Source organism: Cervus canadensis, chromosome 21, assembly GCF_019320065.1.
Source record: "Cervus canadensis isolate Bull #8, Minnesota chromosome 21, ASM1932006v1, whole genome shotgun sequence".
In the NCBI taxonomy this organism is placed as follows: domain Eukaryota; kingdom Metazoa; phylum Chordata; class Mammalia; order Artiodactyla; family Cervidae; genus Cervus; species Cervus canadensis.
This window is the reverse complement of record NC_057406.1, coordinates 38,130,364-38,157,332: the sequence shown is the minus strand read 5'-3', so window position 1 is coordinate 38,157,332 and position 26,969 is coordinate 38,130,364. Positions and strand designations below refer to the sequence as shown.

Below are 26,969 nucleotides of genomic sequence, written 5' to 3'. Positions count from 1 at the left end.
TGAGACTGAATATACCAATGAACCATGGCCAGAATATATTAAAAAAATAGAACTTTGACTCATAACCTGCAACAATCTGCCCAAGATCCCAACCCGCTATCTATAACAAACAACCTGGGAAGCCAGCCAGCTAGAAGTCAGATTTTCAGAAAGTCAAATTGCTATCTCTAGGGACGATCCAGGAAGCTGAACAATAACTTCCATAACAGTTGGCCCCAAAGAGTCAGGGCTTGATTCATAATCAACAGTTCCCCTAATTTTTTGTCCCCCCTTCCACTTAGCACCAACCAGAGCAAGCCAAATACATAGCATTGATCTATCATGCAGAATGCCCCACTCCTAGTGAGCCGGCCTACAGACTCCCCAACAGCCCCCAGTCAGGGCACAACTGCGGCTTCCCTTTTTCTACTATAATGCCTTCCTGGCTCCTGCACCTGCTTCTGAGTCTGTGCCAAAATGCAGGTGGCAATTGCTGACTTTCTTGCTATTGCCAGCTCAGAATAAACAGACTTTGCTTATTCTCATTTGGTACGCCTTCATTTATTTCCACAAAACTATTCTACTCCTTTTACAGGTAAGGGATCTTTACAGAGATTAACTTCTGGATGGGGGCACATGAGTGGCAAAGCTAGGTTTTGAATCTGGTTTCATTAATTCCATAGATACTCCATTAAACATTACCCGAATGTAGAAAAAATAAGTTTTTCTTCTATTGTCCTCTGTTAAACCTAATTTGTATTTTGGGATGATTTTATCTTTCCTTGTCCTTTTAAGTCACTTCCTTTAGTGACTCCAAGTAGTATAACAGTCATCTACGGGTCTGCTGGTTTAGCCAAAAATTTCATAGATGCACTGTTAAGAGTTCATGTCAATGTATGACAAAAACCACTACAATATTGTAAAGTAATTAGCCTCCAACTAATAAAAATAAATGGGAAAAAAATACTTCTGATAAATATCATTTTAAAAACATTTGTCCAAATTTAACAATTATTTACAAATAAAAACCAGTGAAAATGGAAATAAAAAAAAAAGTTTAAGGAACTGCCTCAGATTATAATGGTAAACTTAATTCCATTTTTCTTTATCATGAATTGAAAGTATGAACAGGTCTAGAGTCCAGCAGGTGAAGAGAGTTGAGTTGTTCACAGGGAAATAATCCTCTGTGTTGTCTCTGATTCATGGGACCACAGTGCTGCCCATGTCTGCTGCATGCCAATGACTGAATTAGGACATTTCATTTACAGTAAGTTCCCTACATACGAACCTTCAAGTTGCAAACTTTCAAAGATGCAAATCTGCATTCACATGTCTAATCATGTAAGTTAGTCCATGTGTCTGGTATACATTGTAATGTGTGTACATCCTCTACAAGAGATTATGCTTTTGTGTACTTCACTGTATAGTGCTGTAAAGAGTACGGTAATACAATATCTTTATTTCAAGCCCAGGATGTCATCTATGACAAGAAAAAAAAAAAAAAGAGCTACTACCCAGACATCACTGGATCATTTTTATAAGAGGATAGATAGAATTGAATCCAGCAAGGAAACAGAACTTTTGCCATCAACATCAGGTGTGAATGAAATTGCAGCTTGACCTCCATCTCCTATTGCTGACGATCCTTCAACTTCACATCTCCCACCACCTCTCCTTCCTCTAGTTAATAACTCTTCTTTCCTGTTCACCCAATGCCAGCTCCTGTATGCCAGCTGCTGTGCTGTACTAAATACTTTTCAAGGTACTGTACTGTAAGATTAAAAATGTTTTCTTTATTTTGTGTTTGTTTTTTAATGTATTATTTGTGTGAAAAGAATTATAAACCTATTACAATACAATAGGTTATAGCCAATTGTGTTAATTGGGTACCTAGGCTAACCTTGTTGGATTTACAAACAAACTGGACTTACGAATGTGCTCTCTGAACAGAACTCATTCCTAGGGGATGTATTGTATTGAGTGTGGGCCTCTATGTAACTTTAAAGGCCCTTAAAAATAACTTGCTACCTCCATGATGCAGATTTTTAGCATCTGTATATTCACTAATTTAGAGTGCAGGGTAAACTTACTTGTATAAAAGTGCTCAGAGGTCAAGAAAGGGAGGACAGTATTGATTAAGAACAATAAAATCTTAAAGGAAATAAGTTTTTTGTTTTAGTTGCTATGTTTTGTCATTTGGATTATTTTTTATTTAGTCATGTCCGACTGTTTTGTGGCCCCATGGACTGTAGCCCACCAGGCTCATCTGTCCATGGGATTTCCCAGGAAAGAATACTGGAATAGGTTGCCATTTCCTTCTCCAGGGGATCTCCCCGACCCTGTTCTAAATGAAATAAAGGTGCCAAGGGTAAGGCTTCAAAACTCACAGAAACTTTGCTCTCCAGTTCCACAGAAATCCTCAAGTTTTGTGTCAAAGCCTGTATGAATCCTTTTGTGTAACATGAAATACTGTGCATTGAAATGGATGTGCAAAAAATATATGGAGAGGCAAGGCTCATGCTGAATGTTCAGACTCAGCATGCTAAGAAGCCAGGTGGCCTCCATGCCTGCCATCCTTCACCGTCACGGAGTGAGCAAATGCAAGTGACTTTTCTGGAGGGACCAAAGGGGGGCTCCTCACCTCTAAGGAACTCTGCCCACCATCAGCAACTCTCTCAGGATCAACCACTCCCTGGAGCAGCTGAGGTACCTCCTGGGGCACGAAAGGTGAGACAGGCAGTGAGCAGCACAGGTCCCACTGCTGGGATGTGCAGCAGCAGAAAGCAGACTGTTTGGTTTTTAAGTCAAATATTCACACAGGAAGGAAAGCAGGGATTTTATATGTCATGGTTTTTTTTTGAAAAAGCAGCTCAGAATACATCAAAGGACACACTGTCAGATTGCAGGGCAGTCTGCAAAAAAATACCTCAGTATGTGAAAGTAAAAATAAATAAATACATAGATCTGGCGAGACAAGAGGAAGGGAAGAACAGGCTGAAGAAAAGAAAAGGAAATTGAGTAAAGACACATTAAAAATAGAAACCACAATTTGCAGGCTATGTAGGTAAAATTAATCAAAAACTTCAGAAATTCCTCCTTCCTTTTCTTGAGAAAGTATTTTTAGATTTCTATCAAATTTAAAGAGAAAAGTCACAGTGCTACTAAAGGACAAAAATGACAGAGAAGTGGAGGAGCATCTTAGCACATGTTTACACACATATATAAATAGCCATACATTATACATGTACACACACATATACACACATCATACATGCAGCATATACTGACCTTAACCTTTCTTTAGTACAAGTTCAGAATGACATTTTCAAAACTGTCCTTTAAAAATTCAATAACATTTCTAGCATTTTAAAAAAATGTATAACTTTTCTCAGTGAATAATTCCACAGTTTAATTATCCTTTTCAATTATATCATCTCCCCCACTCCTCCCACCAAAAAAAATTGTATCTGGAATTGGTGTTGGCTCAGATATGCCTAGAAACATTTTTAACAGATATAAAGCATTTTTCTCCTCAGGAAAAGCTTACAAAGAAAAAAAAAGATAATACTAGTAAAATGTAAAGTGATGATATTATACATAGAGATTTACAATTCAAAGTTATGAGGAAGGGAGAAATTCTGTTATACAGATCATTTCTTTTTACAACTACAGGCATGTTTAGTCATGATAACAATCACATCTCACCCCTTCCACATGACAGGAAGTATATACATTATATAAAGGGGGGAGATATTCTAGAGAGAAGAGAGAGGGCCTGACTGCAATGGTGGGAGCTCTCTGGGGAAAAGGAATGTGAATAAAAATTTGTGCTGTAGATAATGAAGCAGTGAGATAAGTACAGTGAAATAAAAATTTTTTTTTAGATTTTGTGCTATAATCTCTCTGTGTTAGCTCATGCCTTGAGGAAGTCCCTGCTATACATTTATGTTAGTGGTACTCTTTGTAAAGGCAACCTTGTCTGCCATCAGAAGAGGTAGGGAAAGAGTAACCACAGACTTCTGAACTCTGGGAGAAGGCGAGGGTGGGATGTTCTGAGAGAATAGCATTGAAACAAGTATACTATCAAGGGTGAAACAGATCACCAGCTTAGGTTGGATGCATGAGACAAGTGCTCAGGGCTGGTGCACTGGAAAGACCCAGAGGGATGGGATGGGGAGGGAGGCGGGAGGGGGGATCGGGATGGGGAACACATGTAAATCCATGGCTGATTCATGTCAATGTATGGCAAAAACCACTACAATATTGTAAAGTAATTAGCCTCCAACTAATAAAAATAAAAAAAAAAATAGATGATTGGGGGAGAAAAAAAAGGAAAAATTTCGCACATATGCACAAGAAAAAAAAAAAGAGTAACCACAACAGGTGATGAGCAAATAAGAAGAGGAATGAAGAATTCAGTGGGAGCAGTAATTCAGAATAAGAGGTAATCAGGAGAATATAAGCCTACCAAGCATTCTTGGAAATTTCCCAAAATGCCTGGGATGAGAGGCTAATGTTATTTGTATATTAAGGAAAGGTTGATTCCAACCAGACAGTGGGGATAAAAATACCAGAAATTTTACTTTGTATACACAGTGTTAAAGTGATTTTTAGGAGGTGCTCTGGTCAGAAGCTGGAGTCAGAGGAATATAAACTTTGTCTTCTTGATAGAGGAAGAGCAATTTTGGATGTTACTGGAATGATTGATGATGGCTAGAAAATTAGGGCAGGAGAGAACATCTCAGGTATAGGATAAAAGGAACATTGGAAGGAAGATTAAGACAACTGGATAGTCATTGGGAAGAACTAATATAATGAGGAAATAATTTCTAAATAATTTTTTTGCTTAAAACCCCAAAAAGCTGTCTGTCCTCCTTTCATAGCAACAAGAAATAAATGAAATAAACAAAATATAATGTGAAACTACTCCATGTCATTCAAAAACAAGTCAATGGGAATATATAATAACGATGTATTCAGAAGTTTTTTTTTTCCTCAAAACTTGAGCTCATAAGTATAAAAGATCTGTTAGATTTTACATCATAAGTACATATTATTGAAGGATAATATTACTCTGCCTTTGCTCTTTGAAAAGTTATGCTACCTTTGATTCTGATGGCTTTTGTGGACACCTGTGTTTTGACCTTCCAGCATCTTTCACCTTCTACTGTCCCAAAACCTCCTTTTGAGGCAGCACCTCTTTCTCCATTGTGGATAGTCTTCAAGGGGCTGTCATTCAAGACCCTCTGCCCCACTGAGCCAAGGAGGAGGATCTTTAATTTTGAGTAAAGGGACACAACATTAAAAAAAATATGGAGTTGATTCACCTAGTGCTGGCATGTTGACTAGATAATTTAGTCAATTAATACTTGTTCTCTTGATACAAAAAGCAAGCAAGTCTTTGATAGCTTTCAGGATAATGGAAAAGGGCTTCTTGCTTTCTCCAAGACTGACTTTTAGCCATTCCTTTGACTGTGTGGTTACCTCATTTTCTTTTGATAAATTCTCTACTTGTTTACATTACTATGGTAAGCAGATCCTAAAATGATCCCCAATGATTTACTTCGTAATCCGCTTCCCTTGGAAATGGGAAGGACTAGTAATTTGCTTCTAACCAGAAGAATGATGATGATTTATACTCCCATGTTTATGTTACCTTATTGTAATTAATGTCCTCAGTTAAGTGAAAAGGGAGATCATCCTTTTTGGGCCTAATCTAATCAGTGATTCCCTTATAAGAATTACTGTCTTCCTAAAGAAAGAGATTCTTCTACTGATTTTGAAAAACAAGTTCCATGGGTTCTAAAACTGCATGGAAACTATGAGATGATATTTACTTGTTGTTTTAGACTGCTTTATTTTGAGGAGTTTATTAAACAAAAATAGAAAACTAACCCAGTTGTCTTAGTTGGTTTCTGTTGCTTTCAACCAAAGAACTCTGACTGATAAAACTTGCTGCTGCTACTGCTGCTAAGTTGCTTCAGTCGTGTCTGACTCTGTGCAACCCCATAGACGGCAGCCCACCAGGCTCCCCCGTCCCTGGGATTCTCCAGGCAAGAACACTGGAGTGGGTTGCCATTTCCTTCTCCAATGCATGAAAATGAAAAGTGAAAGTGAAGTCGCTCAGTCGTGTCTGACTCTTCGCGACCCCATGGACTGCAGCCCACCAGGCTCCTCTGCCCATGGGATTTTCCAGGCAAGAGTACTGGAGTGGGTTGCCATTGCCTTCTCCAGATAAAACTTGCTAGATCTCCTTAAAACTTCCTGGGCTGCAATCTGTGAAGCATATTTTAATCAATAAGCAACACAACCAATTACTTTTCTCTTAGGGTTAAGTGTCACTATATGCTGTTTCTATGTACCTACAGTTCAGCATAAGTAAAATAGTCTCTCTCTTGCTAGGATCAGCTAAACCACCTGTTCTCTAACTTTTTTGTCTCAGAATCTTTTATACCCAAAATTACTGAATATCCCAAATAGCCTTTATGTGGTTATGACTACCAATACTTCACATATTTGAAAATAAAACTGATATTTTAAAATACTTACTTATTTAAAACCATGATAAGCTCATTAAATGTTAACAGAAACAACATGTTTTTTGAAAAGTGACTGTTTTGAATAGTGACTAATATTTTCCAAAATTAAAAAAAAAATCTATATTGAGAAGGTTGGCACCATTTTACATTTTTACAAACTTCTTTAATAGCTGCCTTAGTAGAAGCAACTAGACTTCTATATCTGTTTCTCTATTCAATCTGTTATATTATTTTTGTCAAACATATGGAGAAAGTCTGGCCTTACACAGATATGTATTTAGAAAGCCTTTCTAGATAATTATGGATATACTTTTTTATATTATGCCAAAAACTTGGCAAATTACACTTTTAAAGTTTAGTACAACGTGGACCATATTAGTGAACTTTTCGTATTCTGTTGCACTAAGATCATTGGTCTATCTCACTATTTAGATGACTCTTTTACACATGCATAATTTTATAGTATAATGATTGGTCATTTGGAAAATAACAATTCACTGAATTACGCAGATCTTCCAAATATTAACACACTTCATTATATCATATTAGAAATAATATTTGTTAATATCATAGCCAATCTTATCAGGGAAGTCAGTATTTGTCTCTTCTCAGGGATAAACTACAAAATCTGAATTCTTGGATTTGGATTCTGCTGCTGCTGCTGCTATGTCTCTTCAGTCGTCTTCGACTCTGTGCAACCCCATAGACCACAGCCCACTAGGCTTCCCTGCCCCTGGGATTCTCCAGGCAAGAACGCTAGAGCGGGTTGCCATTTCCTTCTCCAATGCGTGAAAGTGAAGTTGCTCAGTAGTGTCTGACTCTTCGTGACCCCATGGACTGTAGCCTACCAGGCTCATCCATCCATGGGATTTTCCAGGCAAGAGTATTGGAGTGGGGTGCCATTGCCTTCTCCGTTTGGATTCGAAACCACCTTGAAATACACTCTTTTACAGCATCAAAGGCCATACTAACATACCCGTCTCTTCTCTGACTTGCGAAAATCTAGGTTCCCAAAGTGCCAGGGTGTACATCTAGCCATGGCTGTACTCCTATGGCTCTCAGAAACTCTGTTCTGTTGCTACACATGTATTCTCTTTCCTGTTTGACTGAGAAATACTTGATAGGGAAGGCTGTTTCCTTTTTATTTTTGTATCCCCAGCAATTTGAGCTGTGATAGGTGATAGGTGTACAATGTGTGTTTGTTGAGTGAATGAAGCATACAAATAAATCTTGTATCTGCACCCCTTTGGGATTAGCATATACACACCACTCTACATAAAATAGCCAACAAAGCCCTATTATATAGCACAGGGAAATTCATTCAATGTTTTGTAATAATCTATAAAAGGTAAAGAATCTGAAAAAGAATATATATACCATATATATATATATATATATTTTTAAATTCTTTACCCTATACATATATATATGACTCAATCACTGTGCTTACATCTAAAACTAACACAACATTGTAAATCAACTATACTTCAATTAAAAGATAAATGAAATAAAATAAAAGCCTCAAAGTTTACACTACAAACTTTTGACGCCTTTACTTCAGCAACCAATTTCTTTTTGCTTCTCAGGACTATTTTATTTTTCACATAAGTGTTTTCTTTAATTTGAGAGATGAAGTTGTCAGCTGGTATATCATGAATTTAAAGTAGAATTTCTAGAATAGTGATGCCCATATGGACTACTTGTAGAACTCGTTCAAAAATCAGTTTCCCAAGCCTCACACCTGAGTTTGGAACAGACTGGTTCCAAATCTGTAAAGGAGTACATCAAGGCTGTATGTTGTCACCCTGTTTATTTAACTTACATGCAGAGTACATCATGCAAAATGCCAGGCTGGATGAAGCACAAGCTGGAATCAAGATTGCTGGGACAAATATCAATAACCTTAGACATTCAGATGACACCACCCTTATGGCAGCAAGAGAAGAAGAACTAAAAGCCTCTTTATGAAAGTGAAAGAGGAGAGCGAAAAAGTTGTCTTAAAACTCAGCATTCAGAAAACTAAGACCATGGCATCTGGTCCCATCATTTCCTGGCAAATAGATGGGGAAACAGTGGAAACAATGACAGATTTTATTTTCTTGGGCTCCAAAATCACTGCAGATTGTGACTGTACCGTGAAATTACAAGATGCTTGCTCCTTGGAAGAAAATCTATGTTCAACCTAGACAGCATATTGAAAAGCAGAGACATAAAAGCATGGAAAAGGTCCATAAAAGATGGAAAGGGTCCATCTAGTCGAAGCTATGGTTTTTCCAGTGTCATGTATGGATTTGAGAGTTGGACTATAAAGAAAGCTGAGCACCAAAGAATTGATGCTTTTAAACTGTGGTGCTGGGGAAGACTCTTGAGAGTCCCTTGGACAACAAGGAGATCCAACCAGTCAATCCTAAAGGAAATCAGTCCTGAATATTCATTAGAAGGACTGATGCTGAAGCTGAAACTCCAATACTTTGACCACCTGATGTGAAGACTGACTCATTGGAAAAGACCCTGATGCTGGGAAAGGTTGACGGTAGGAGGAGAAGGGGATGACAGAGGATGAGATGATTGGATAGCATCACCGACTCAATGGACATGAATCTGTTCAACCTCCGGGAGTTGGTGATGGACAGGAAGCCTGGGGTGTTGCAGTCCATGGGGTCGCAAAGAGTTGGAAATGACTGAGTGTCCAAACTGAACACCTGATTTTTTCATTTGAGACTGTTAAAATATGCCAGACACCTCTCAGGACCTCACACCTTATTTTGTTTCTCATCCTTAGAAGAATTAAAAACAGACCACAATTCCAAAATATATCAATTATCATACTCAGGTAAACTATAAAGGAAAACTCAGCATACCATACTCAGTGGGGAAGATGGGCTTTAGAATATAGTATATCATGGGGAGAAATGTTTCTAAAAACATTGTTGACCCAACTGCAAAGAATGTCAAAACTAAAGTAGCTACAGAAAGAACATTGCTGAGTTCCTGCAAATGAAGAAACAAAACCTTAATAGTCTCTGTGTTTATCTTCTGCTTAAGATAAAGACATTCTTTTATGAGTTTAACTCTCAAATACTTCATATGCCAATCAGAGATGTTCACTCTTCAGGGACAATGAATATTTTCTGCCAGAATGTGATGGAAAGAAATTGGAATAAATCACTATAAAAACAATTTTATAGCAAGTTTCCCTAAGGTTTCTGATATTAAAATACTTAAAACATAATAACTTGTTTAAAATTTAAACCTAAAAGGACTTATTTCATAGTGTTTTTGAAAAATTGATTGTCTTTCCTCTAACCTCTGTTAGCAGAAGGTTTCTAATCTCTTATGCTTTGGTGCTGCCTCATTCTAATTGATTTTCACTCAAATAAACTCTTGAAAGTCTTAATATGCCTCAGTTTCTCTTTTAACACTTCTCAGTGAAAGTATCATCGAACCAAAGGAATAAATGGGTCACTAACATTTATTGAGACTAGTACTCAAGTATGTTAGACTAGAGAATCCCATGGACAAAGGAACTCGGAGGGCTACAGTCCATAAGGTTGCAAACAGTAGAACGTGACTGAAGTGACTTAGCATGCACAACAGTTGCAGAAAATGTCCCACATGGCATGCAATTATTTTACGTAAGCCTTACAATAACTACATGAGGTGACTAATGAAGCCTCTCCTCTCAGGGAGCTTAAGTAACCTATGCCAGTCTGATGGCAAGATAAGAACAGGAATTTGAATCCAGGAATTTGAATCCAGGAATTCTGTCTCCAGAGCTTGTTTCCTTCTGCACAAAACTAGCGAGAAGCCCTTAAATACAAAGGCTCAGGGTAAAGAGTGTGCATCTTCACCCCTATAAGTTGTTCAGTTTGAAAATAAAGGACACTGGAATGATTTTTGGAGTTCACTCAAGCTGAGGCCTTGAGTGCACTCAAGGCAACAACTGCTGGGCAAAGCTGTGGTGGCCCCACTCCAGGGAGAGCGTGATCGGTTCCTTAACTCTTGCTGCTCATCTTAAGATTTCCACATCAGCCTTTGTTCTACATTCCTATTAGATAGCCAGAAAGGCCAGAGTCCTATATAAGTTCACACTGACACTGTTATTATAGAGCAGTACAAAGAGTCCCTCCATCCAATTTTCCCACTGGGAAAAATTTATGCTAATTGTTTAGAGTAAAACATAACTGGAGCTATCCTACAGCCCTGAACTTTGACTAACAGCAGCAATAACAATAACAGCCAGGACCTTCTGTGCTAAGCCTTCTGGTAAGCGTTCCATGTGTATTATCCTTATTCCTACATCAACCATTTGAGGCAAGCATGATTATTACAAATGAGAAAATTGAGGCTCAGAGAGGATAAGAAACTAGTCTGAAAGTGTCTTTTATTTACAAAGTTAACTGACTACAAGTTAATTAGCATTACTTTTATATCCCTTTACTTCAAAAAAGAATATGAGTTAATTAAGCACTGAGTAGGGACCTTTCAGTTAGTCTATACAATCATATGTCTTTCATATTATTGTACTAATTTCACTTTGCAATTTAAATGTGCTATTAATATCTTTTTTAAAAAACACTGCCAAAGTCTAATAAATCATTACTTTGGTTTGTAAACACTTAGAACATGTCCCATGGAGAAGCCAGGTGAAGCAAAAATGTTGGCAAAATATTTATAGAATGAATGTATCAGTCCAATTCCCCCATGCCCAATGAAATGCAACAAGCTGCCTTTTGAACACTTTGAAGTTGCTTATTTAATGAAAACACACACACACACACAAACACACACAAATCTATTGTCAGGCATGAGATGAAATGATTAACCTCTGCTCTGAGTATGCAAATTAAAGTTTCAAATTGATTTTTCCAGGCAAATTCAATAAAATAACCAAATGCACCTGAAATATCATATTCCTCCGTGGAGCTCTCAAGTTCCTTGCTACTGTAGTCTATGTTTGAATCCCATATAAAAACTCTTAGACTATCAACCTCCACCAGACATGCTGAAGTGACACTTGGTAATGCACACACTCAGGGCAGAATTGAATTTCAGAGATCAGCAACAACCACCTCCACCCAACCCCATTGGTCCTTGGCCTCCACAAAAGTTCAGCATTTCACATCATGCAGTCATAGCAAAAAGCAATTTTTCTTCATTCAAACATTTAAATAACTCACAACCATTATTTGGGTTATACTTCACGGCCCCAGGTGAACCAAGCACTCATTTTTAAGCAATTTAGAACATTGCAGATTTATTGATTCTACTTCACAGGAAGTAATTGATTTCTTAGGATAAATGAGTTCTGATGAGCTATAGTGGAGACCATGGAAAAGTGAAAATGAAATAATGAACCAGTCTGTCACCCCAAGGCTCATTTAGCTTGTCACTCCTACTAATAACTTTAGCAATATCTGGGACTCTGTTCATTTCTTGTTTCCTTCTTACCTTTTGTCTTTCTTTTTCAGGCTTCAGGTTTCTCTTGGACAAAAAGTGAAGGTAAGAGTCGAGCAGGAAATGTAGCAGAAGAATTTAAATCAGGTCTAAGAAGCAATGGTAGGGGCATCCACAGCATCCCATGACCCAACAGCCTCTCATCAGTGGATATCTAAAAGCTCAGGAGAGGAAGGTTCATTGCACTGTTATATCCATGAGGCGGAGGTCCAGCTCAGCCCAAGCTGACAGGAGGGCTCTGTGGGCGGGGCTCCCAGGAACTGCTGCAATCACCTGTGTATTGTGAAATGCAGATAATGCTTTCTTGTCCTAAAATATTGCCATTGCAGCTCTCCTCGGTGTGCCAGAGTTTGAGAAACATTAATTTGGTTATCTCACTGGTGATCAGGAACTGAATATCATGTAGCAATTTATTCACTCATCATTCATCCAACAAAACAAAATTACTGGTGACCTGCTATCTAAAGTACGGCACTAGGTAGTAGAGAGAAAGAGCTCTAAATGTGAAGAATGTGCCAAAATACATGGACTTCCACAAACATCTTAATATATCCTTCTACTGCCTGTTCACCCAACTCCCAGTTGTCTGCATTTGCTTGGGAAAAAGGAGGGCTAGAGATTTCATGGAAAAAGGAATGCACAGCAGTTAGGAGCACCATTCCAAAAGTTATGTTACTTAGGTTCCAATTGCAACTCTGACATATTTTAATTAAGTAACTTTGGACATGTTTTGTAACTGCTATGTGCTTTAGCTTCTCTGCCTGAAATCCTGGGATGAGGATGATATTATAATAGTACTTACATCAGAAGATTGCAGTGAGGATATGCATGATTAATTGACATAAATTATCCAGGGTAGTGCCTGGCAAACAGTTCAATACAAATACTACAAATATTCTCACCATTCTCTGAGTTTGATTGGATTTCCTGGATTTCATTTGGAACAAATTAGCAGTGTGGGTATAGTTGTGCTAAAAGACTTCATGCTGATAAAGACCTTGATTCCACTCACCTACAATAGCATTATGAATGATAACAGAGCTTATCTTCCACAGATATAGAACTAGGACAGTATTTCTAGCACTCTAAATTGAGCCACGTGAGTGTGTGTGCTAAGTCGCTTCAGTGATGTCTAACTCTTTGCGACCTCATGGATTGCAGCCCAGTAGGCTCCTCTGTCTATGGGATTCTCTAGCAAGAATACTGGAGTGGGTTGCCATGCCCTCCTCCAGGGGATCTTCTCAACTCAGAGATCGAACCCCCATCTCTTATGTCTTCTGCATTGACAGGTGGGTTCTTTACCACTAGTGCCACCTGGGAAGCTCAAATTGGGCCACTGTTGTTGTTTTGAAGACAGTTGCTAAGTCAAGTCCGAAACTTTGTGACCCATGAACTGTAGCACACCAGCCTTCCCTGTCCTTCACTATCTCCCTGAATTTGCTAAAATTCACATCCACTGAGTCAGTGATACCATCCAAACATCTCATTCTCTGTCACCTCCTTTTCCTCTTGCCCTCAGTTTTTCCCAGCATCAGGGTCTTCCAATGAGTCAGCTCTTCACATCAGGTAGCCAAAGTATTGGAGCTTCAGCTTCAGCTTCAGTCCCTCCAATGAATATGCAGGGTTGATTTCCTTCAGGATGGACTGGTTTGATCTTGCTGTCCAAAGGACTCTTGAGTCTTCTCCAGTACCACAGTTTGAAAGCATCAATTCTTCAGTGCTCAGCCTTGTTATGGTCCAACTCTCACATCCATACATGACTACTGGAAAAACCATAGCTTGGACTATAAGGACTTTTGTTGGCAAAGTGACATCTCTGCTTTTTAATATGCTGTCTAGGTTTGTCACAGCTATTCTTCCAAGGAGCAAGTGTCTTTTAATTTTGTGGTTGCAGTGGCCATCTGCATTGATTTTGGAGCCCCCAAAAATAAAATCTGCCACTGTTTCCACATTTCCCCCATCTATTTGTCATGAAGTGATGGAACCGAATACCATGATCTTTGTTTTTTGAATGTTGAGTTTTAAGCCAGCTTTTTCACTCTCTGCTTTTTCACCTTCATCAAGAGGCTCTTTAGCTTCTCTTCATTTTTTTGTCATAAGGGTGATATCATCTGGATATCTGAGATTGTTTGTATTTCTCCCTGCAATTGATTCCAGCTTGTGATTCAGACAGCCTGGCATTTCGCATGATGTACTCTGCATATAAGTTAAATAAGAAGGGTGAAAATATACAGCCTTGATGTACTCCTTTCCCAATTTGGAACCAGATTGTTGTTCCATGTCTAGTTCTAACTGTTGCTTTTTATTCTGCATAGAGGTTTCTCAGAAGGCAGACAATGTGATTTTTTTCTGGTATTTTTTTTTTTTATTCTGGTATTTTTCTGGTATTTCCATGTCATTAAGAATATTCCACAGTTTGTTGTGATCCACACAGTCAAAGGTTTTAGCACAATCAATGAAGTAGATGTTGTTTTGGAATTCCATTGCTTTTTCTATGATCCAAGTGTATTGTGGCAATTTATCTCTGGTTCTTCTGCCTTTTCTAAATCCAGCTTGTACATCTGGAAGTTCTTGGTTCATGCAGTGTTAAAGCCTATCTTGAAGGATTTTGAGCATAATCTTGCTAGCATGTGAAATGAGTGCAATCTGAACATTCTTTGGCATTGCCTTTCTTTGGGATTGGAATGAAAACTGACCTTTTCTAGTCCTGTGACCACTGCTGAGTTTTTCCAAATTTCCTGGCATAATGAGTGAAGCACTTTCAAAGCATCATCTTTTAGGATTTGAAGTAGCTTAGTTGGAATTCCATCATATCTACTAGCTTCATTAGTAATGATAATACCTAAGGCCCACTTGACGCTCCAGGATGTTTGGCTCTAGGTGAGTGATCACACCATTGGTTATCTGAGTCATTAAGACTTTTTTGTACAGTTCTTCTGTGTATTCTTGCCACCCTTTCTTAATCTCGTCTGCTTCTGTTAGGTACTTGCCATTTTTGCCCTTTATTGTGCCCATCTTTGCATGAAATGTTCCCTTGGTGTCTCTAATTTTCTTAAAGAAATCTCTACTCTTTCCCATTCTATTGTTTTCCTTCATTTCTTTGCATTGTTCACTTAAGGCTTTCTTATCTATCTTGCTATTCTCTGGAACTCTGCATTCAGCTGGGTATATCTTTCCCTTTCTCCTTTGCCTTATGTTTCTCTTCTTTTCATGGCTATTTGTAAGGCCTCCTCAAACAACCTCTTTGCCTTCTTGCATTTGTTTTTCTTGGGGATGGTTTGGGTCACCAACTCCTGTACAATGTTATAAAGTTCCATCCACAGTTCTTCAGGCACTCAATCAGATATAGTCCTTTGAATCTATTTGATTTAGGTCATACCTGAATGGCCTAATGGGCTTCCCTACTTTCTTTAATTTGAGGCTTAATTTTGCAAAAAGGAGCTGATAATCTGAGCCACAGTCAGATCATCATCCATATTAGTGAGTAAATCCAAATGTAGAAAGGTTATGGTCACCAAGACTCCCTTCTTGACAAAACTTTAGTCAGGCTCCTTTGGGCCCTCTTCTTGATAATGTCTCAATCTTGACCTGCTGAATCCATTTGTAGAAAAGAACTCTCCTTAAACAGTTTATTAAGAATCCTTCCCACTCTTGAAATCCAATCAAGCTCCTCATCCTCCACCTTGGTATCTAACCAAGTTCCTTTCCTCATCCCCACCTTAATATCATAAATATCTTAAGGAGCTCCTCTTAGTAATCTGCCATGCTCTCCCTCATCCTGTCACCAGCTATAAAGTCCTACTCATCCCTGTCTGTACTTGGAGTTGAGTTCAACCTCTCCCACTATCACAATAGTCTGGAATAAAATCTTCCTTGCGATTTTTAACAAGTATCAGGATAACTTCTGCTTAACAATCATCCTAAAGGAGATCAGTCCTGGGTGTTCGCTGGTAGGACTGATGTTGAAGCTGAAACTGCTTCAACATCAGTTGAAGCTGATGTTAATGTTGAAGCTGAAACTCCAATATTTGGCCACCTGATGTGAAGAACTAATTCATTTGAAAAGACCCTGATGCTGGGAAAGACTGAGGGCAGGAGGAGAAGGGGACAACAGAGGATGAGATGGTTGGATGGCATCTCTGGCTCAATGGACATGGGTTTGGGTGAACTCTGAGAGTTGGTGATGGACAGGGAGGCCTGGCGTGCTGCAGTTCATGGAGTCACAAAGAGTTGAACACAACTGAGCAACTGAACTGAACTGAACAATGGAATGAAATATTGCTAATGCTGACTTCTGTATTTTACTGAGTCCATCTTTGCATGAAATGTTCCCTTGGTATCTCTAATATTCTTGAAGAGATCTCTAGTCTCTCAATAAAGGACAGAAATGGTATGCACCTAACAGAAGCAGAAGATATTAAGAACAGGTGGCAAGAATACACAGAAGAACTGTACATAAAAGATCTTCATGACCCAGATAATCACGATGGTGTGATCACACACCTAGAGCCAGATATCCTGGAATGTGAAGTCAAGTGGGCCTTAGGAAGCATCACTATGAACAAAGCTAGTGGAGGTGATGGAATTCCAGTTGAGCTACTTCAAATTCTGAAAGATGATGCTGTGCGAGTGCTGCATTCAATATGCCAGCAAATTTAGAAAAACTCAGCATTGGTCACAGGACTAGAAAATGTCAGTTTTCATTCCAATCCCAAAGAAAGGCAATGCCAAAGAATGCTCAAACTACTGCACAATTGCGCTCATCTCACACGATAGCCAAGTAATGCTCAAAATTCTCCAAGCCAGGCTTCAACAATACGTGAACCGTGAACTTCCAGATGTTCAAGCTGGATTTAGAAGAGGCAGAGGAACCAGAGATCAAATTGCCAACATCGGATGGATCATCAAAAAAGTGAGAGAGTTCCAGAAAAAGATCTATTTCTGTTTTATTGACTATGCCAAAGCCTTTGACTGTGTGGATTACAACAAACTCTGGAAAATTCTTAAAGAAATGGGAATACCAGACCAACTGACCTGCCTCCTGAGAAATCTGTATGCAGGTCAAGAAGCAGCAGTTAAAACCGGACATGGAACAACAGACTGGTTCAAAATAGGAAAAGGAGTACATCAAGAATGTATATTGTCATCTTGCTTATTTAACTCATATGCAGAGTATATCATGCGGAATGCAGGCTGGATGAAGCGCAGGCTGGAATCAAGATTGCCAGGAGAAATACCAATAACCTCAGATAGGCAGATGACACCACCCTTATGGCAGAAAGTGAAGAAGGACTAAAGAGCCTCTTGATGAAAGTGGAAGAGGAGAGTGAAAAGTTGGCTTAAAACTCAACATTCAGAAAACTAAGATCATGGCATCTGGTCACATCACTTCATGGGAAATAGATGGGGAAACAATGGAAAGAGTGACAGACTTTATTTTTGTGGGCTCCAAAAGCACTGCAGATGGTGACTGCAGCCATGAAATTAAAAGACGTTTGCTCCTTGGAAGAAAGAAAAGTTATGACCAACCTAGACAGCACATTGAAAAACAGAGACATTACTTTCCCAACAAAGGTCCATCTAGTCAAGACTACGGTTTTTCCAGTAGTCATGTATGGATGTGAGAGTTGGACTACAAAGAAAGCAGAATGCTGAAGAATTGATGCTTTTGAACTGTGGTGTTGGAGAAGACTCTTGAGAATCTCTTGGACTGCAAGGAGATCCAACCAGTCAATCCTAAAGGAAATGAGTCCTGAATATTCATTGGAAGGACTGATGTTGAAGCTGAAACTCCAATATTTTGGCCACCTGATGCGAAGAACTGATTCATTGGAAAAGACCCTGATGCTGGGAAAGATTGAAGGCAGGAGGAGAAGGGGATGACAGAGGATGAGATGGTTTGATGGCATCACCGATTCAATGGACATGAGTTTGAGTAAACTCCGGGAGTTGGTGATGGGCAGGTAGGCCTGGCATGCTGCAGTCCATGGGATCACAAAGAGTCAGACACAACTGAGCCACTGAACTGAACTGAACTGATGGTTGACTTATGATTCAGTCTCTACACAGGGCATTTGTGAAAAAATTCTCAAAGATTAAAATGCCTGTGATGAAAAGAGACACGTTTTCTTATGACAGTTGGATGATAAAGGTGAAGAGGGGCTGGTCATAAAAACAAACATAGAAAACTTAAAATACTTCCCTAAGTATCATCTCTAGGTTTTTTTTTTTCCCCCCCATTTAAAATAAATGTTAGGGGGGAGGAGCCAAGATGGCGGAGGAATAGGACGGGGAGACCACTTTCTCCCCTACAAATTCATCGAGAGAACAATTGAACGCAGAGCAAACTTCACAAAACAACTGATTGCTAGCTGAGGTCATCAGGCGCCCAGAAAAGCAGCCCATTGTCTTCGAAAGGAGGTAGGACAAAATATAAAAGATAAAAAGAGAGACAAAAGAGCTAAGGATGGAGATCCATCCCAGGAAGGGAGTCTTAATAGAGGAAGTTTCCAAACACCAGGAAACCCTTGCACTGGCGGGTCTGGGCGAAGTTTTTGAATCTCAGAGGGCAACCTGACTGGGAGGGGAAAAATAGATAAAACCCACAGATTACCTGCCTAAAAGCAACTCCCAGCAGAAAAGTACCCCAGACATCCGCATCCGCCCCCAGCAAGTGGGGGCAGAATGGAGAGGAGTGGGCGGCATTGCTTAGGGTAAGGACCGGGCCTGAGTGCCCTGAGGGCAATCGGAGAGAGCTTTTGTGAGTTACCAACTTAAACTGTGAGAGAGAAAAAGAGAGAAAATTAACCAGCCCGAACACACTGCCGGCCCGTTCACAGAACAAAGGGACCGAGCAAGTCCAGAGGAGCTAGCCGGCTGGGGACCGGCCCAGCCCTGCTGGAGGCAGGAGGCAGGGGGGAGGGGAAAGGGGCAGGCTCGGCCCCAAGGACCGCATCCCCTACCGCACTGCAAACAGGCCTCCAGTTTCTAACCAAAGAATTCCTGAGATTCTGGATGGTCAACATCCGCCGGGAGGGTCGCGGCTAGAACCAGGGCCCACGCACCCAACCAGCGCTGGTGGAGACCGGGGCTAGGGACGCGGAGGGGAGAAGGCGCACGCACCCGACTGGCGCGGGCGGAAACTGAGGCTGGGACCGCAGAGGGGAGAGTGCGCCCGTCAAGCTCCTGGCTGCCTGAGCTGCTTGGGCTGGGGAAGGCATAAAACGCAGGCACAGCCGAGTCCGCGCTTTTGTGGAACACTCGAGGGCTGGAACCGCATGCAGAGCAGGGCATGCTCCATATACAGCAGCCGGAAGCCTGAGCAGCGTAGACAGGGAAAGCAGCGCCAGTCCCTCGCCGCAGCGCGACGGAACTAGCCACCTAATAAGAGACCACCTCCGCCCGCCTGTGTCAGGGCGGCAATTAGGCACTGAAGAGACCGGCAAACAGAAGCCAAATAAACAAAGGGAACAACTTCAGAAGGGACTGGTGCAACAGATTAAAATCCCTGTATGACAAAACCCACTGAAATGTTGTGAAGTAATTAGCCTCCAACTAATAAAAAAATAAAAAAATAAATAAATGTGTAGACAGGGGGAAAAAAAAATCCCTGTAGATAACACCGACTACACTGGAAGGGGCCTGTAGATATCGAGAAGTGTAAGCTGGAATGAGGGGCTATCTGAAACTGAACCGAACCCACACTGACCGCAACAGCTCCAGAGAAATTCCTAGATATATTTTTACTTTTTTTTTTAATTAAAAAATTTTTTTCCTTTTCTTTTCTTTTTTATTTTTTCTCTTTTATTTTCTTTTAAAATTCCCTATTACTCCGCCATTACTCCTTAACTTTCATTTTCATAGATTTTTACGATTTTTTTAATTAGGAAAAAAAATTTTCTTTCTTTTTTTTCTTTTATCTTTTCTTTTTTCTTTTTTTTTCTTTTTCTCTTATTTCCTTTTAAAGTCCTCTATTACTCCTCTACTACTTCTTAAATTTCATTTTCATTTCACTATAACCTTGCAAAAAAAAAAAAAAGAGAAGCCCTATTTTTAAAACAAACTTCATATATATTTCCAAAATTTTTTCTGTTTTTGTTTTTAATATTGTATTTTTAAGAGTCTAACCTCTACTCTAGATTTTTTAATCTTTGTTTTTCAGTATGTGATATAAATTTTGGACATTGAAGAAGCCAATATTCAGTTCCCATTTTTATTCAGGAGTGTGTTGATTACTCTCTCCCAATTTTGACTCTCTGTTTTCTACCTCAGAACACCTCTATTTCCTCCTTTCCCCTTCTCTTCCCAATCCAATTCTGTGAATCTTTGTTGGTGTCTGGGCTATGGAGAACACTCTGGGAACAGACAGCTGCATAGATCTGTCTCTCTCCTCGAGTCTCCCTTTTTCTCCTCCTGCTCATCTCTATCTCCCTCCTCCCTCTCCTCCTTTTCATGTAACTCTGTGAACCTCTCTGCATGTCCCTCATGGTGGAGAGTCTTTTCACCATTAACCTAGAAGTTTTATTATCAGTTCTGTATAGTTGGAGAAGTCTTGAGACTACTGGAAGAATAAGACTGAAATCCAGAGGCAGGAGACTTAAGCCCAAAACCTGAGAACACCAGAAAACTCCTGACTACACGAAACATTAAGTAATAAGAGACCATCCAAAACCCTCCATACCTACACTGAAACCAACCACCACCCAAGAGCCAGTAAGTTTCAGAGAAAGACAATACCACGCAAATTCTCCAGCAAAACAGGAACATAGCCCTGAGCGTCAACATACAGGCTGCCCAAAGTCACACCTAACACATAGACCCATCTCAAAACTCATTACTGGGCACTCCATTGCACTCCAGAGAGAAGAAATCTAGTTCCACGCACCAGAATACCGACGCAAGCTTCCCTAACCAGGAAACCTTGATAAGCCAATCGTCCAACCCCATCCACTGAGTAAAACCTCCACAATAAAAGGGAACCACAGACCTCCAGAACACAGAAAGCCCACTCCAGACACAGCAATCTAAACAAGATGAAAAGGCAGAGAAATACCCAACAGGTAAAGGAGCATGAAAAATGCCCACCAAGTCAAACAAAAGAGGAGGAGATAGGGAATCTACCTGAAAAAGAATTTAGAATAATGATAATAAAACTGATCCAAAATCTTGAAAACAAAATGGAGTTACAGATAAATAGCCTGGAGAAAAAGATTGAGAAGATGCAAGAAATGTTTAATAAAGACCTAGAAGAAATAAAAAAGAGTCAATTAAAAATGAATAATGCAATACATGAGATCAAAAATATTCTGGAGGGAACCAAGAGTAGAATAACGGAGACAGAAGATAGGATAAGTGAGGTAGAAGATAAAATGGTGGAAATAAATGAAGCAGAGAGGAAAAATGCAAAAAGAATCAAAAGAAATGAGGACAACCTCAGGGACCTCTGGGAAAATGTGAAACACCCCAACATTCGAATCATAGGAGTCCCAGAAGAAGAAGACAAAACAAAAGGCCATGAGAAAATACTCGAGGAGATAATAGCTGAAAACTTCTCTAAAATGGGGAAGGAAATAGCCACCCAAGTCCAAGAAACCCAGAGAGTCCCAAACAGGATAAACCCAAGGCAAAACACCCCAAGACACATATTAATCAAGTTAACAAAGACCAAACACAAAGAACAAATACTAAAAGCAGCAAGGGAGAAGCAACAAATAACACACAAAGGGATTCCCATAAGGATAACAGCTAATCTATCAATAGAAACCCTCCAGGCCAGAAGGGAATGGCAGGACATACGTCAAGTAATGAAAGAGAATAACCTACAACCTAGATTACTGTACCCAGCAAGGATCTCATTCAGATATGAAGGAGAATTCAAAATCTTTACAGACAAGCAAAAGCTGAGAGAATTCAGCACCACCAAACCAGCTCTTCAACAAATGCTAAAGGATCTTCTCCAGACAGGAAACACAGACAGGTTGTATAAACGTGAACCCAAAACAACAAAGTAAATGGCAATGGGACCACACCTATCAATAACTACCTTAAATGTAAATGGGTTGAATGCCCCAACCAAAAGACAAAGACTGGCTGAATGGATACAAAAACAAGACCCCGATATATGCTGTCTACAACAGACCAACCTCAAAACAAGAGACACATACAGACTAAAAGTGAAGGGCTGGAAAAATATATTTCACGCAAATGGAGACCAAAGAAAGCAGGAGTCACAATACTCATATCAGATAAAATAGACTTTCAAATAAATGATGTGAAAAGAGACAAAGAAGGGCACTACATAATGATCAAAGGATCAATCAAAGAAGAAGATATAACAATTATAAATATGTGCACCCAACACAGGAACACCGCAATATGTAAGGCAAATGCTAACGAGTATGAAAGAGTAAATTAATAGTAACACAATAATAGTGGGAGATTTTAATACCCCACTCACCACTATGGATAGATCAACTAAACAGAAAATTAACAAGGAAACACAAACTTTAAATGACACAATGGACCAGCTAGACCTAATTGATATCTATAGGACATTTCACCCCAAAACAATCAACTTCACCTTTTCCTCAAGTGCACATGGAACCTTCTCCAGAAGAGATCACATCCTGGGCCATAAATCTAGTCTTGGAAAATTCAAAAAAATTGAAATCATTCCAGTCATCTTTTCTGACCACAGTGCAGTAAGATTAGATCTCAATTACAGGAAAAAAATTGTTAAATCTTCAAACATATGGAGGCTAAGTAATACGCTTCTGAATAACCAACAAATCATAGAAGAAATCAAAATATGCATAGAAATGAATGAAAATGAAAACACAACAACCCAAAACCTATGGAACACTGTAAAAGCAGTGCTAAGGGGAAGGTGCATAGCATTACAGGCTTACCTCAAGAAACAAGAAAAAAGCCAAATAAATAACCTAACTCTACACCTAAAGCAATTAGTCAAGGAAGAAATGAAGAACCCCAGGGTTAGTAGAAGGAAAGAAATCTTAAAAATCAGGGCAGAAATAAATGCAAAAGAAACTAAAGAGACCATAGCAAAAACCAACAAAGCTAAAAGCTGGTTTTTTGAAAAAATAAACAAAATTGACAAACCATTAGCAAGACTCATTAAGAAACAAAGAGAGAAGAACCAAATTAACAAAATTAGAAATGAAAATGGAGAGATCACAACAGACAACACTGAAATACAAAGGATCATAAGAGACTACTACCAGCAGCTCTATGCCAATAAAATGGACAACTTGGAAGAAATGGACAAATTCTTAGAAAAGTATAACTTTCCTAAACTGAACCAGGAAGAAATAGAAGATCTTAACAGACCCATCACAAGCATAGAAATCAAAACTGTAATCAAAAATCTTCCAGCAAACAAAAGCCCAGGACCAGATGGCTTCACAGCTGAATTCTACCAAAAATTTAGAGAAGAGCTAACACTATCTTACTCAAACTCTTCCAGAAAATTGCAGATGAAGGAAAGCTTCCAAACTCATTCTATGAGGCCACCATCACCCTAATTCCAAAACCAGACAAAGATGCCACAAGAAAAGAAAACTACAGGCCAATATCACTGATGAACATAGATGCAAAAATCCTTAACAAAAATAGTGACTAAGGCAAACAGAATCACAACAATATTAAAAATCTACACCATGACCAAGTGGCTTTATCCAGGAATGCAAGGATTCTTTATATATCTGCAAAATCCAATCAATGTATATACACCACTTACAAATTGAAAGATAAAAACCATATGATTATCTCATAGATGCAGAGATAAGCCTTTGACAAAATTCAAACCCATTTAATGATGAAACTCGTCCCAGAAAGCAGGAATAGAAGGAACATACCTCAACATAATAAAAAGCTATATATGACAAACCCACAGCAAGCATCACCCTCAATGGTGAAAAATTGAAAGCATTTCCCCTGAAATCAGGAACAAGACAAGGGTGCCCACTCTCACCACTACTATTCAACATAGTGTTGGAAGTTTTGGACACAGCAATCAGAGCAGAAAAAGAAGTAAAAGGAATCCAGATAGGAAAAGAAGAAGTGAAACTCTCACTGTTTGCAGATGACATGATCCTCTACATAGAAAACCCTAAAGACTCTACCAGAAAATTACTAGAGCTAATAAAGAATATAGTAAAGTTGCAGGATATAAAATTAACACACAGAAATCCCTTGCATTCCTATATACTAACAATGAAAAAACAGAAAGAGAAATTAAGGAAACAATACCATTCACCATTGCAACAAAAAAGAATAAAATACTTAGGAGTATACTCTTACCTTAAAGGAACAGACCTATACATAGAAAACTATAAACTGATGAAAGAAATCAAAGAGTTGACACAAACAGATGGAGAAAACATACGTGGTTTCATGGATTGGAAGAATCAATATTTTCAAAATGGCTATACTACCCAAAGCAATCTATAGATTCAATGCAATCCCTATCAAGCTACCAACGGTATTTTTCACAGAACTAGAACAAGTAATTTCACAATTTGTATGGAAATACAAAAAACCTCGAATAGCCACAGTATCTTGAGAAAGAAGAATGGAACTGGAGGAATCAACCTGCCTGACTTCAGACTCTACTACAAAGCCACAGTCATCAAGACAGTATGGTACTGGCACAAAGACAGAAATGTAGATCAATGGAACAGAATAGAAAGCCCAGAGATAAATCCACGAACCTATGTGACACCTTTAATCTTCCGAACAAATGGAGGCAATGGATATTACAATGGAAAAAAGACAACCTCGTTAACAAGTGGTGCTGGGAAAACTGGTCAACCACTTGTAAAAGAATGAAACTAGAACACTTTCTTACACCATACACAAAAATAAACTCAAAATGGATTAAAGATCTAAATGTAAGACCAGAAACTATAAAACTCCTAGAGGAGAACATAGGCAAAACACTCTCCGACATAAATCACAGCAGATCCTCTATGACCCACCTCCCAGAATATTGGAAATAAAGCTAAAACGTTAAGCATAAGTTGTTGACTATGAACGTTAAAAGCTTTGTTGCACTACTAAAGGAAAACTAAAAGTAAAGGTGAAGATAGCCCTCAAGATTGGCGGAGAAAATGAATAGCAAATGAAGAACAGACCAAAAGGATTAAATCTCAAAATAAGTACAAGCAACTCCCTGCAGCTCCAAATTCGCAGAAGAAATAAATGACCCAATTCAAATGGGCAAAGAACTAACAGACATTTCTCCAAAGAAGACATACAGACGGCTAAAAAACACATGAAAAGATGCTCAACATCACTCATTATTAGAGAAATGCAAATCAAAACCACAATGAGGTACCATTACACGCCAGTCAGGATGGCTGCTATCCAAAAGTCTACAAGCAATAAATGCTGGAGAGGGTGTGGAGAAAAGGGAACCCTCTTACACTGTTGGTGGGAATGCAAGCTAGTACAGCCGCTATGGAAAACAGTGTGGAGATTTCTTAAAAAACTGGAAACAGAACTGCCATATGACCCAGCAATCCCACTTCTGGGCATACACACTGAGGAAACCAGATCTGAAAGAGACACGTGCACCCCAATGTTCATCACAGCACTGTTTATAATAGCCAGGACATGGAAGCAACCTAGATGCCCATCAGCAGATGAATGGATAAGGAAGCTGTGGTACATATACACCATGGAATATTACTCAGACATTAAAAAGAATTCATTTGAACAGTCCTAATGAGATGGATGAAACTGGAGCCCCTTATACAGAGTGAAGTAAGCCAGAAAGATAAAGAACATTACAGCATACTAACGCATATATATGGAATTTAGAAAGATGGTAACGATAACCCTATATGCAAAACAGAAAAAGAGACACAGAAATACAGAACAGACTATTGAACTCTGTGGGAGAATGTGAGCGTGGGATATTTCAAAAGAACAGCATGTATACTATCTATGGTGAAACAGATCCCCAGCCCAGGTGGGATGCATGAGACAAGTGCTCGGGCCTGGTGCACTGGGAAGACACAGAGGAATTGGGCGGAGAGGGAGGTGGGACGGGGAATCGGGATGGGGAATACGTGTAAATCTATGGCTGATTCATATCAATGTATGACAAAACCCACTGAAATGTTGTGAAGTAATTAGCCTCCAACTTATAAAAAATTAAAAAAAAAAAAAACAAAAAAAACAACAACTAAAAAATAAAATAAATAAATAAAAAGAAAAACTAACATGAAACTGTTCCTCATGAAAATGACTATAGTTAAATTAATTTGACAATAAGGTAACTAAGAGAGCCAAAGCATATCAAATAGAGAGTTCAAGCCATCCAAAATATTTCTTGTGGAATACAACTTATTGAAATATCGATTTTTCTTGATATATATAACATTCATGTCTCCATCAAGATGCTGTCAAAGTTAGTTTTCCTCTAACTTGTGTAGCATTTGTAAATACCTCTCATCAGTCTTTAACATCCCTGCAAGTTGAGGAAAAAATGTTTCTTCATTCAATATACAGAACATCTAGCACAAGAGATAGAGTCAATTATTTTATAAGATAGAATTATTCATTTGAAAAATGGAAATAGAATGCAGTTGAGACTCTTTCCTCCTTGACATAAAGTTATAGTTTGGGATTGTTATATAAACACTGAAGGAAAAGTGATCCCATAAGTCACTATGTTATAACTAAAACTATTAACAAAGGATTAAATAGTTTTTTTTTATAATTTTATTTATTTTTTTGGCTGGGCTGGGTCTTTGTTGCTGCACAGGCTTTTCTCTGGTTGCAGCAAATGGGGGCTCCTCTATAGTTGTGGTGCAGAGGCTTCTCATTGTGATGGCTTCTCCTGTTGCAGAGCGTGGGCTCTGGGGCACGAGGGCTTCAGTAGTTTTGGTTCCTGGGCTGTGGAGCACACGCTCAATAGTTGAGGCCCACAGGCTTACTTGCTTTGTGGCATGTGAGATCTTCCTAGATCAG

General features: G+C 39.0%; 1 protein-coding gene across 3 annotated transcripts in view; it reads right to left on the bottom strand.

The window, feature by feature from the left end:
• Positions 1-26,969, bottom strand: part of FAR2 (fatty acyl-CoA reductase 2) — a 177,246-nt gene that overhangs the window by 67,497 nt on the left and 82,780 nt on the right. For 2 of the 3 annotated variants that reach the window (XM_043440821.1, XM_043440824.1), the window contains exon 1: positions 11,970-12,136. The exons of the other annotated variant lie outside the window; for it this stretch is intronic. The gene's annotated coding sequence lies outside the window, so the exon portion shown is untranslated. Of the gene's footprint in view, positions 1-11,969; positions 12,137-26,969 lie in introns of those variants that run through there. 3 annotated transcript variants of the gene reach the window in all.